General features: G+C 35.3%; 1 protein-coding gene across 1 annotated transcript in view; it reads left to right on the top strand.

The window, feature by feature from the left end:
• The first annotated feature begins 1,305 nt into the window (after positions 1 to 1,305).
• The window catches only part of LOC123521652 (contactin-6), a 470,227-nt gene continuing 460,115 nt past the window's right edge, over positions 1,306 to 11,417 (top strand). Inside the window, exon 1 of the mRNA XM_045289898.1 lies at positions 1,306 to 1,585. The gene's annotated coding sequence lies outside the window, so the exon portion shown is untranslated. The remainder of the gene's footprint in view (positions 1,586 to 11,417) is intronic.

Here is an 11,417-nt window from a genome sequence, read left to right as displayed (position 1 = left end):
AAAAAAATCTATAAAGCATAAAACATAGGCATAAAAACTTTACAGCTTTTTAGATAAAAGCAAACTGAGTCATGAGCTTCCTTTTGACTTTATACTCATTCATCAATAGGAAAGGTTATTGGTTCCAGGAGCCCCAAGTATAACAAAATCCATAATTTTCAAACCTCTTTTATAAAATGACATGATATTTGCATGTGACCTACACTCATCTTCCTGAGTACTTTAAATCATCTCTGGATTATTTAAATATGCATAGTACAATGTAAATGATATGTAAATAGCACTTGACACTCCCTCTTATCCTTTGAGGGATTACATTGACTACTTAATAGCTTCCCTCCTCCCACTGATATTTTGATTCCTGGTTGGTTGATGTGGAACCCGCAGATACTCGTGGGTGGGCTGTATCAACATTTGATTTGTGGATTTTATTTTCCCAGAATTATTGCTTTAAGATGTTAATTATAAATGTAATTTCTTTTTACTTCAAAATGAAAATAGGTCTAAGTACTTATCCTTATCTCATGGTATCCATGTTTCTGTATGAGTGTGCGTCTGTGCCTGTCTGTACTTGGCTTTTGCCTTAGTGTTTGTTTTCCAGGCACTTTGCTGCTTCAAAATCGATGGCCAGACCCAAACATACAGAAGACAGTCCACCTGGAGAGCTGGGTGTGGGACAGAAGCAGCATTCTCTTATTACAGATCTGTTTCACAAACACATACACACTTGTTCTCAGTCTCTGGAGACCACAAATTCTACCTTTGGGAGGAAATTTTATGCTTGACTCCAGTTTCTTTACATACTTAACCTGTTTTTTTAGCAGTTCCGTCCACATATTAAAATATGCTTTGAAGGAAATATATTGATAGCTCAAGAAACCCTTTGACTCTATTTACCTTTTCTCTTCACCCACACTCGTAACGAGTTAAGGAATGCTTCAGATTGCTTACACAGGAAGAGTCAAAGTCAGTGCAGAGCCCTGACCACTTTAACATTTGCTGGCAAATGACAATGCAGTCAGACCAGAAGAAAAAATAAAAAGGAGGAAAAATTGCTTCCTTTCCTGTTGGAAACCAAATATGTAGTTTGCCTGACCCAGTTTTCAATAAGAGAGATTTTCTGATGACCGGAGAGGAGTGACTATCTCTAGTCAAAGAAAGAGGAGGGTGAATTTAATCTTTCATGCTACTGGAATGGCAGCTGCTCTCAGTTCTCCCTGATTCTGCAAAGGATGCTGAAGATAGAGCTGGCTTTTCAACATAGGAAGAATTTTCTTTTTGAATATTCTAAACGGGAGCTTTGCACATGTGCCTGGAGAACTCCCGGTAATTGTCTAGGTTCTGTCAGGAATGCAGCAGGAGAGGAGCGTATTTCATGCTTAAGACCTGAGAAGAGCGACGCAATACTCAGTGGATAAAAGGCTTGCAGTCCCAGCTGGGAAAAAGAGTCCCATTATCTCCCAGCTGCATAGACATTCCATACGGCTTGGTTCTGCCTGGATGCACGGCATGGCTGGCTGAGAGCACGTCACAGAGTTCTGCAGAAAAATTGTAAAGATCCCGAGACATTTCCCTGGTAAGATCTGTAAGTACAAAACCGTGCTGCCTGCTGCCATGAGAATATTGCTGGGCAAGCTGCAGCTTCCTTCCTTCCTTCCTTCCGGTGTCTTTGTATTAGCATAACAGGTGAAAGCTAGGGAGGGGGGTATCAATCACTTCTTTTTTAATGATGTGTTTTGACGATCATGATGTTAAAGGTGCATGTAGTTCTTGTGAGGGGGAAACAGGCATGAATCTGTATCTGGGGGAGGTTTGGATCAAACCAGTAAAGAGACTACAGGTATACATTTTCTGTGTTTTGCTAGCTCTTTGCTGCAGTCAAACTAATGGGCTAGACCAGATGACAGTGCTAATTCTTGTTCTTTCCGATAGCTTGATGCCCTTTCTGTAAAGGCAGATGGAAAATGTGATGGATATATATATATACCCTATATATATATATCCATCATATATATATCCATCACATATATATACATCCACCAGAGAGGGAGGAGAGGAGGGTTTGCAATCACCAATGATGATTTAAAAGTATTATTACAAAAAGTTTCCCGGGGAAGGGTTTTTTATGGAGAGCCAAGTAAGACTGGTGGTCATATGAGCTCACCAAATTTTGTCTGGCATGTTACATCTTACCTAGCTTCTAGATAATAGCTTATGAAGTTTCTTTTGCCATTTACAATAGTTAAGCATGGTGATATAAAGGAAGCTTTAATACTTTAGGAAAAGTTTCAGAAGTTGATGTCCTGGGAACAAAACTTTGAAGAACTCTGATATTGGCCACATATAACCCATTATGCTAATGGGACACTGTCTACATTGGGAGTTTGAAGGAAAATTGGAAATTCATAGTTCTTGCTTCTCCAAATGAAAACCACTTACGTTTAAATAATCAGAATCGTGACTATGTCCTTAGAGAAACATCTACAAAATGACTAACTAGAAGTTATACTGAGGGGAAAAAACAGAAAACAGTAGAATTGCACAGAATCAATTTGGAAAATGAGATAGTCCTAATTTTATGTATAGTGACAATGTTTTACAAAAATCTTTGTAAAAGAAGGAGCCATATGTTGAACAGTGAATTTCTTGTTTTGAGCAATTTTCATTTGTCTGATGGGTTTGTTTATCATTTTTCTTTATTGTTGTTGAAGGTTTCACCAGTTTATGTCATTGTATTTTATAAGGAAAGTAGCTATCTTCCTTGCACCCTGCTCACATATAAACAGACATAAACATAGAAAGATGCATAAAGTAAACACAACTGCACACTCAAAAACTAATAGCATTTGTATATCCATTCGACATTCAGAGCCAATTCATGCTTTGCTGCCTCACTCAATTATTTTTCAGCAATAATCCTGACTTTGTCATCCAAAGATTTAAAATTTATAGATCAGCAAACTTTGATATAAGGCAGTATATGAGGTTATCTAAATGCATAGCTTAGCACATCTTTGCAAGAAAACTTATCATTGATGAACTTTGCATCATTTATAAGCATTGCCTTACATTTTAGCACTTCTAGTGTATCAATAGAAAAATTTCTTACAATTCTCTATGTAACTTCCTTTGAATGAAATAATCATTTTCAATAGAAAATCATTGCATATTTGATGCAAGCATCGGCAAAATAGAGACAAAAGCTATTACCTTCTGAAAAGTATGTCAAGTTTATTAAGTTTCAGGCATAACTTTGGTTTTGTGCATGTTTGCTTTTGTTTTTGACAAATAAAAACACATTAAATTCATACCTTTCTAAGTCTTTATTGGCAAAAGACCAATAAAATATATTTATTTATTTACTTTCATATTTAAGTTCAATGTGTAAAAATTAAAATGCAGTTACATGAAAAATAATCACTAAAAATAGCTTAGACTAAATATGAAATTCCAAAATGAAATCTCATAACCTATAATTCTAAGCATAAAAATTGGAAACATCATTGGAGAGAACCCCAGGCCTAATTTCACATTGCAAGCAGGTAGATAAGTAGATAGCTAGTTGTACATTCATAACCATGGGTCCTCATTATATACCACCTTATTTTTTACAAATAAGTATTTAGATACTATGATAGATGGTAGATATATGTACTTTTAGAAGAATGAGTAATTCCCATGCTAAGTAAATTTTGAATTTAATTTTAGATTATACATTTGGATTAAGCTGAAAAAATATTATGATGTGAAACTGATGAAATGGGTAAAACATCAGATATATAGTTCTGTCCAATAGGGATATTAGTTTCAGGAAAAAAAAAATCAGTCTACAATTAAGAGCAACAGTTATGAAAATAGTTTGAAGTCATTATCTAGAATGCATGTTTAAGTATTAAACAATCTTTTAAGTCCAGGCTCTGATTGTTAAAGAAATTAGCACATGTGTTTTTTGGTCATCTGTCTGGTCCATACCCTTTCAATTTAAACTATAGTATTAGTTTTATATTATTGTTATTTATAGCATTACATTTAGATTCATTTCCAGACTGAGTTTAACCTTATTTTAGTATTTAAAATAATATTTTTATTGCCAATAGGCTTTTACTCAATTCCCCATGCTTGTATTATTATGTTTGAAAGTTTTCTTAGATCATTTGGATTTCTTGCTATCTGGTTTCCTTCCACCAAAGCAGGGGCACTGGGTGCTGTCTTACACACTTGAACATTTCTTTCTTTTGCTTTATCCATGAAAGGCAAAGAAACTTTCTTGGATTAAACTTATTTTTCCCTTTCAAAATAAACAAACATCTTTAAACAATGCTGAGAAAATTTCCCTTATTAAATGGCACTGTGAAAGACTCTTAAATTTATCTGAAGCTCCCACTCCTGGATGTAATTTGCTCAGGGTTTTTTTCCTGTAATTTGATGGATGGCCACATGATATTGTCTTTTTCACCATGATACATGTTGAGGAGCTGCTCAATTTTCATCAATTTCTTCTTGAACTTTTTTGCCTTGATTAAATATTTTATTATTACAAGAACTCTTTTTGCATAGTCTTGTTTCTGGTATGCAGGAGAGGGAGAGGATGGCTATTTTATTGCCTCTTTCTTTTATCAGGGACCTAATTATGGAAATGTGCTTGCTCATCATTATCTAGCAAATTATTATACAAAGTTCCTTTGTATTTTATTAATTTTTTAAAAGTTATAGTTTCTGAAAATACTCTACCACATCCCTGAAAATGTCTTACAAATGTGGGTCTTATAATAATGTGACTTCCAATATGGTTTTCACTCTGTAACCGTTTCATTTCCTCTTTTTTGTTCTCTACCCTTCTGATTTTTAAAAAAATTCTATGAATAGTAAGAATAAATAGATAATAATTTAGAGATTAATATATTTATGGATGTTTAAATGGGTTCCCTGGGTAGTAAAGAGAGTTATCTTGATCTACTGCTAACCAAAAGGTTTGAGATTCGAATCCATCCAGGGGTGCCTCAAAAGAAAGATGTGAGGATCTCTTTCCAAAGACGTAACCAATGAAAATCCTATGGAGCATAATTCTACACACATAGCGTGGTCATGAGTCACAATCAATTCAAGGCAGCAAATTTAATTGTGTAATTCTGTCTCCTTGCTGATTCTCCTTGAAATTTATCTTTTAAAAATGAATTTGTCTTTATTCCTTTCACCATTAACATATTTTCTCTTTCAAAATGTATGTGCTTCTGTCATAATTCTATAATGATTATTACTCTTTGTTTTTAATAAGGACAATGATTTGTGGGAAAAGCAGAAAAAGACAAGTGCTTGTAGAAAGAAAAGTAGTATATTGTCCATTTTAATTACAATTTATTGTTCAGAATATAAAGTTATCAAATTATCTGTCTTTGGGAAGGTCACTTATGTTCTCATTGGAATGGTTAATTATAAAGTTGATAAGACAAGCAGACACCTGTGTTATGAACTTGTAGACACAGTTTTCCCTCATTCAACACTTTCTACAACAATTTTTATGGTTAGAAAATTTTAGGGAAATCTATACACAGCTAAATTTAAAAGACAGTACTTGATAGTTTTCCCCTATGTCCCTCACAGGTATCCATGTCTTTAAGATTTGGCAGCTATATAATTATACTCCAATATTTGTGTATTATGATTGTGTCTAGTCACTATTTGCTTTTTGCCTTGAAGACAGAGAGTTTTTTGATGTTGCTGTTTTTATTTTTTTAAATATGTTTCTTAGTTGTTTCCAGCAAAATTGTGTTTTTCTTTTTTGTTTCTGTTTAAAGAGATGGGAATAAAATTATTTAATGGGCTTTGAGTAGAACATAAGCCATTTTCATTATAGATTGGGGCTCTTCTAAGTTAAATTTTATTTTATGTGCATTGGTATTATGAGAGAAGGCATACACAATATTAATTAGAGTTAAAAGAGAACACTTGGCTGTGATTTCTGTTAGTCTCTCCACTTGGTCTATCTTCTCACAGCCACCAAGTCAATAACGACTCCTAATGACTCTACGGGACAGGGTAGAACTGCTACCAGTTTCTGTGACTGTAACTGGGCAACCTTAGAAAGACCCTTCCTTGTCCCACAGAACTAACTGCTGGTGGTTTCAAAATGCTGACTTTGTGGATTGCTGCCCATTGTGTAACAACTGCGCCACCAGACATCTATGTTAATGAAGATAATGTTCTCCTAACCTTCTTTGCAATGAGTCCTAAAGAAATTTAGAGTGAGATTGAGTCATTGTAACAGGAAGAAAAAAAATCAGTCTTAAATCTTTTTAAATTTTTTATTTGGATGAGTGTAAGCCTTACAGATAATTTTTGGGTTAGGTGCCACTGGGTTTTTTCCAACTCTTTACTATCCCTACATTGGTGTCCTTGAGCCATTCTTGCAGTCCATTTTTGGAAGGGCTCTCTTTTTTTTTTACTGACCCACAATTGTTCTGCTGTATGATGTCCTGCTCCAGGGACTAGTCCCTCCTGATAACATGCTCAAAGTATGTAAGGCCAAGTTTTCATTTCCTCACATTTAAAGATTATTCTGGCTCGATGTCTTCTAAAATAGATGTATTTGTCCTTCTGGCAGTGATGGTATAGGCAATTTTCTTATCAACATCATAATTCTAAGGCATCAATTCTGTCGAGCTTTTACACACACATTAGGAGATTGGAAATGCCATAACATGGGTCAGACACCTTTCGGTCTAATGGTGACATCTTTGCTCGTGAACACTTTAAGGCAGCCATTTGTGGTAGATTTGCTCGATGCAGCTTCTGCCGACGTTGATTATGGACCAAATAAAATGAAATTCTTGTCAACTTCAATGTTTACTTTGCGTAATGTGATTTTAAGTTTTAATCTAGCTGTGAGGATTTTTGTTTCCTGTATGGTGAAGAGTAATCCAGACTTTGGTTTCAGTGCTCCAAGTAGTATGCAATTCTAGCAAGCCAGGTTGTCTCATCTGCTTACCACGGGTTTGAATGATTCTTCCTCCAATCCGGATGACACATTGTTCTTCAAAAAGTCCATCTTTATGGATTATTTGTTCAGAATACAGAGTGAATAAGCATGGTGACAGGAAGCAACCTTAATTCCGACCTCTTCCAATTTTCTTCAGCAGCTTCCTTCTCTGTTTGAATGCCTCTCTTTTGGCTTATGTTCAGATTTCCAGTGCATACAACCAGATTTTCTGGATCCTCATTCTTACCAGTGTTATCCAAAATTCTCATGATCTCTATAATTAAGTGCCTTTTCATAGGCACTTAAACACAGCTAAACATCTTTTTTATGTTCTTTGCTTTTGGCCAAGATCTATAGTAAGATTCAAATTAATGAACGAATGAAGTTACCAAGATATTATGATTCTTAAATAAGCAATTTTAAAACTATGTTGTATATCCACCAAGTAGAAAAAAAATAAAACTCAAAAGCAATGACTTTACTTGTAAAATAATGTCCATTCTCTGAGTAGTAAGTATTAAGTTTTAAATGAGACCAAGATTCTACAGGAAGGCTGTCAGAGCTGAAGGCGTGGGATCGAGGGAGTCTCTTTCCACCTCTGATTCCCATCCTTAATGTTGTTGTTATGTGCCGTAGAGTTGGTGCTGGTTCATAGCAATCCTGTGAACAGCAGAAAGAAATACTACCTGGTTCTGTGACATACTCATAATTGTTCTTACACTTGATCTCATGAGTGCAGCCACTGTGTCAATCCATCTTGTTGAAGGTCTTTCTCTTTTTTTCCGCTGCCCCTCTACTTTACCAAACATGATGACCCTCTTCAGGGATTGGCCTTTCCCGACAACATGCCCAAAGAACATGAAATGAAGGCCTGTGTTACTTGCCTCTCAGGAGCATTCTGCTGTTTTTCCAAGACAGATCTGTTTGCTCTTTTGGCAGTCGATTATTTCAATATTCTTTTCCAGCATTGTAATTCAAATACATCATTTATTCTCAGGTTTCCTAATTTACTGTCCAACTTTCACATATTTATTATGCAATTACATATACCATGACTTGGGTCAGGTCCTCATGGCTCTGTCCTCAAAGTAAACTCCTTTCTTTTTAACACTTCAAAGAGGTCTTGTTTAGCAGATTTACCCAATGCAATGTGTTGTTTGATCTCTTGACTACTGCTTTCATGTGCATAAATTGTGGATCTGAGCAAAATAAAATCGCATCCTTGGTAGATATTATAATAAGCATTGACTTTATACTACTATTGAAATTAGGTAATATATCAAAAATTCTTAAAAGAAAGCCTTATAATCAATAAACACTGTTAGTTGATTAATAAAGTTATGTTAATATTTTTATGACATATTTGTCTGTGACCCTTGCAATTAATTGAGAAATGTAAAACAAAATAACAAAATTGAAGGAAAGTGAAATAATCCAACCAATTGTCTTGGATATTTAATAATCAATTACATATGTAAGTATAAAACATACTTGGACATGGCAATAGATAATAAAACTTACAGATGCTAGTCATTGGATTCATATAACTTAAAAATAGAAACACTTAATTGCATATAACAAGCAATTGGCCCCAGTCAACATAAAGGTTTATTTAGTTTGGGGATTACCAAAAACAATGCACAGAAAAACATAAGAAGGTAATAAAGAGAGCAATCTCAGAATAAGTATGCATTGGTTTCTTATTTTGAGATTACAGGAATGATGCTATGATAAAAATGAAATGTTTCCATATATTCTCAATACCACTTCCCAGAGATATTGTCTATAGTTTATATGCTTATTTCTTTAGTAGCCAGTATTATAAATTGAAGTAATATATTTAGAATAGTATATTTATAATAAATTCCTATTATAGAATCTTTAATTTTAACAATATTACTACTGATTATATTGTTGCATAATTTCACATTTTAATGCTTTTATACTACCATTTTGGTAGTTATGGAAGAAGTCTTTCACTCTTTCTGGATAAAATTCCAGTACACACTTTGGAGTTATGAGAATTTTCCATATTCAGGGAAGCACAAAATTAAATACTTACCCAATTGCCAAAATTTAGAATGACCAAATGCTAAGAAACTATTAATATTAAGTATACTTTCATTCATAAAATATGAGCAAATAAACAACAATAAAGCTAGCATGGCGCATATTGTAGCTCTGTCTAATCCATTGCTTTCTGCATTATGAAAAATTATATATTTATATCATTTTTTATATATGTCTTTAAAAACACTGTGTTTCCTCTCCTCAGAGATTGATCCTATTATTGGCTCAATTCTCTTTAACACTGCGCTCTTCAATCCATTGCAACCGCCCCGATTCCATCCCTCTTGGCTCTTAGAGCATTGCTGGCCCAGATTTAAAGTCCACTCAATTTTTTGTGGGGAATTTTATATTCTCTTGATTTGCAGAATCCAGCAATTATTTATTGATGTTTCAGGTCCTTTTATATATTATTCTGGAGAAAGAATCGTTTTTCTTCACCTGTAAGGAGTTTCAGTTTTGAAATCCAAAGGGCAGTTCTCCTCTCTCCTGTCGGGTCACTACGAGTCAGAATCGACTCAACGGCAGTCAGTTTGGGTTCTGTGCGTTAATATTGTATTTTAGTGACACATGTCCTCAAGGTCAGCACTTTTGTTGTTGTTTTCTTTTATTTTCACAGTGACATAGAATTTAAATCGGTCATTTATCAGTTATCCTAGTACAGTGGTTCTCAACCTGTGGGTTGCGACCGCTTTGGGGCTCGAACGACCCTTTCACAGGGGTCACCTGAGAGAACCAGGACACTGCTCCTCTGTCTGTCTTCAGGCAGGTCCACCCACATGCAGATATGCCCACAAACAAGTATCCAGGAGTGAAGACTGTTACCCATGCTACACCATGATTCAAGACAGAATTTCACTTATTTGTAAATAGAAATAAATATTTCACAATATAAAAAAAATTGTGTTTCATAATCTTTCATAAATCCTATCATTCTTAATATTTATCATGTAAATATTATATTTTTAATCCCTATTTCCTTCTTGGTAGATGTTTATTTAAAATATTTACTATTGTAATATTTTTTGAATATTTTATGTTTGAGAACTTGTACTTGTGGGTTAGATTTTCATGAATTACAAATTGATGGTCTATGACAGTGTTTGGGCCAGGTTGACTAGGGAAACAAATTCAGAGACATTCCCATATGTGTAAGAGAGAACTTTATATCAAGAAGTAATTGTGCATCAATAAAACATCCCAGCCCAGTCCAACTCAAGTCCATAAGTCCGGCACTAGTCTATAAGTCCCTCTTCAGACTCACACAGCCACATGCAATGAAGCTGAATGCAGAAAGATCATGGACTGGTGGGTGAAAAGTTTTGTGGGTCCAATAGTTGTGGCCATATCACAAACCTCTGGCAGATCTCAGCATGGCTGGTCAATAGGAAGGTGAGGAGAGAGAGAAAGTGACCTGCCTCCAGGGAGCCATTTATCCCAGTGACACCTCCAAACGGGGTCATCAAACTGCCCCTTAATTGAGAAGCTAAACTCCACCCATATCTTCCTTAGGCTGCCATATTAGCACACACAAAAAACTATCAAGTACAACTTGGCACTTGTACTTAATTCTTTAGTCATATGTAATTTTTAATCTAGGACCAATAGTAAAAGCATATTTGTGCCTAAAAGGATAAAGCCAAAATGCATAAAACTCAAAATGTGCCAGCCACATTTAAAGACAAAACAAAAATATTGTATGCTTCACAATTGCAATTATGTGTAAACCTACACCATAATCCTATCGTTCTATAAGCATATTCCCCCACTCATGAAAGTTTGTAAGCCAGTCACTTCATCATGCCTTTGTCCTTCCCGTTTTGGGGATCCAATTTCTCTACTGCCCACTTAAGTCAGCCCAATGCTCTGAGTAGACAAACATGGTCTTTGAAGTGAAGAATATTCATTCCAGTTGGAACCTTGTGAGTCCACTTCCATAAGCAATATCAAATCAGGACAGGCTATTCATAAAGTCAAGAGCAATATTCACCAATTCACAGGTTGAAAAATCTTTTCTTCAACTGGTGGGGTTCTGGTCAACTCAATGTGGACTGCCTCACTTAGCTTTACCAGGGTTCCCATTGGCTACTCACCTCAAACCATGGGGACCATCACAAATTCTCAACAACTGTAACCCTGTTGGGCTAGTTTATGCCTTAGGGTCAGGTTCTGCAGAACTCTAAAAACTTTATAAAATTTAGATTAGCCAATCTGTTCTCATCTGTCCTCTAGTCCCTGTGAACGAGATCCATGGCTAGCCAAAGAAGAAAAAGTACCATGAGGCAGAGGTCCAACAAGTGTCCACCTCCATCTTTATGATTTGTTTCTCTGGTACCCCACACCCAAGGTACCATAATGTGTTAGGCCAGGTTGA

Source organism: Echinops telfairi, unplaced genomic scaffold (assembly GCF_000313985.2).
Source record: "Echinops telfairi isolate 266 unplaced genomic scaffold, ASM31398v2 ScPeMD7_31;HRSCAF=116, whole genome shotgun sequence".
Classification (NCBI taxonomy): Eukaryota; Metazoa; Chordata; class Mammalia; order Afrosoricida; family Tenrecidae; genus Echinops; species Echinops telfairi.
The sequence above is the reverse complement of the archived record's forward strand: the minus strand, read 5'-3'. Positions and strand labels throughout refer to the sequence as shown.